The sequence below is a fragment of the Bactrocera latifrons genome, unplaced genomic scaffold (genome assembly GCF_001853355.1).
Source record: "Bactrocera latifrons isolate USDA-ARS-PBARC rearing strain unplaced genomic scaffold, ASM185335v1 scaffold_182, whole genome shotgun sequence".
NCBI lineage: Eukaryota > Metazoa > Arthropoda > Insecta > Diptera > Tephritidae > Bactrocera > Bactrocera latifrons.
In genome coordinates this window covers 584,077-586,340 of record NW_017535319.1, presented here as the reverse complement: position 1 = coordinate 586,340, position 2,264 = coordinate 584,077, and the positions used below count along the sequence as shown (strand labels likewise).

The window sequence follows — 2,264 nt, the reverse complement described above, 5'->3', positions numbered from 1 at the left end:
CAGCCATTGAGAAGACAATGGCCTAAGAAGGAAAACTCTAAAGCGACTTTCTCGTTACCAGACGTTCAGAAAACTGGCTTTAAAAGTGTCTAAGAACCTTTTTCTCAGAGTWTCAAGCGAAGAAATAATCAAAATTTTGAACTACCCTAGTTTGCGTGTGTGTCTTTCAAAAGCGAATTAATGAGCTCTAGCAATTTATACATTTATTTTGAAAAAAATTTTATTCTTTCGCAAATATAGTTCCAACACTTATCGATTTTCTATATTTTTATCAATTTTATATCAGTTTATCGATTCACTATCGGTTTATCGATTTTCTATCGCATGTTTATTTAAATTTAAAAAGTATGTTTTAATGTTTTAGTTACAGAGATGGTCATGTTCGTAATCTATTTTTCTATCGATTAGTCGACTTTATTTCTTTCGTTCCCATCTTTGTTTTTTAACTTAGATATCGATATATCTGATATATACTGATTTCGTTACAACTGCATTTTTAAAGAGTTTTTCATTTTGAAAGCATATTTGAGTTTAAAATATATATTGTAATTTTAGCTTATTTACTGCAAATAACATGCAAATTGTTTCCTTTTTGTCTTTTATTTATTTTTTTAGAAATTATTATTATGAGAAACGAATTATTGTCTAAACATTGTGCGTAAATAAAAGTTTCAGCATTAATCACTTATATGGCAATTTTTTGTCGATTAATCGATACACTCAAATTGTGAATCAAATCAGCTAATTAGGTAATCTTTTTGCTGTCACCACAGAATTTTTTGGTTTAGGAAGAAATTGCTTCAAACACCGTATCACTCCGTAGKTAGTGGCTCARTTCAMKTTTTMRCTGCAACATAMTAAAACTAAAAARAYAGAGTTGCCATAATTCTAAAACCMGGTTACATCTTTTGTTTCTATTTCATTCTGTTTTAGCTTTAAAATGTTGTTACTGTTTTCTTTTCAATTTTTCTGTGAATTTATAGAACACATTTTCGTTATTATATATTTTCTTTGTAGTGGCARCCCTACCTATCTATTGCAAAATGATATAAGCATGCACTCATTCATTATATTGTCACTCAACTTCGCTGCGTTATTAATGATCACGTTATCCGGCTATTATATATAGTACACGTTTTTACACATTGTAAGAACAACAACAAGTAAATATTTACATTTTCAATTGCATAACCAGATACTGATTACTAGTTCATGTCTCCTTATAGTATTTGGTATAAATACGTTATTAGAAACTAAAGGGGCTTTTAGTTCCCTAACGAAGTGTAAAGTGTTAGTCTGTGCCTTTGAAAATAATGCAGTTAAACAAAAGTTAATATAGAAAAATAATTARAATATTAGTACTTTACTCATAGAAAACGAGGTGAAAAATATTAAATTAAAAGTCATATAAAATGAAATTCAAATGAAAATTTAATTTTATTTGTAACCAAAAAGTGATTAAACTAATTTTTTGATTTAATTATTTCGAAATAATAAGTAAACTATTAAAATGGTCCAGCTACGATCGTGCAGCAGAGATATACACCTTTTTTTCTAAATGAGATACCTTGTCGATCGCTGCTAGGTATACCTGCCCAACCTTGGCTATAGGAGTTTATACAGGCTGRTCATCTCGACATTCCCTATTTTTTTAAAGAAAAAACACAGAAACTTCAAATTTAGTCTGGAATGTTTATTATCGTTCGAAACAACAATTTTTTGACGTTAAATTTTTGAAGATTGTCGCTTCCAAATGTTGGCCGCGGCTACTTTTCAGATGGTTCATCCATTGAGTTCAATTTTCGATGACTTTTTSCARCATTAGAACTGTTAACTGGCCAATAACACACGTGATGTTTTGCTCCAAGACCTGAATCGAAGCGGGATTGTCAGCATAGAGTTTAGACCAATCGAAAAAAAACAAAATATCATCACACCAAACGGTTGCTTTTTCTGCATAGAATGAATTCTTTCGGGTTGCTCTTTTTCACAAATGCGGCAATTTGGTTGCTTACATACGTATGGAGCCAGAAATGGGACTCATCGAAAACGTCGGATCAGCTTAGAACTTTTCAGGAGTTCTTAGATCAAAGCAATGTCGGTTGGGAAGTTCAAGCGGCTTCAGTTCTTGCACAATCTGTATATTGTACGTTTGTAATTTAAGATCCGATGTAAAATGCGCTGCGAATGACGCCAAAGCCACTCTCCATGGTCTTCGTGTACACATGTAGTCTCAGCTACGGCTGCTCTATTTCCTTCACTGC

The 2,264-nt window shown here is 31.7% G+C and overlaps 1 protein-coding gene across 1 annotated transcript in view; it reads left to right on the top strand.

The window, feature by feature from the left end:
- Positions 1-1,740: 1,740 nt before the first annotated feature.
- LOC108967287 (farnesol dehydrogenase-like) overlaps positions 1,741-2,264 on the top strand; it is a gene marked incomplete in the record, with an annotated part of 2,251 nt that continues 1,727 nt past the window's right edge. Inside the window, 1 exon segment of the mRNA XM_018930594.1 lies at positions 1,741-2,264.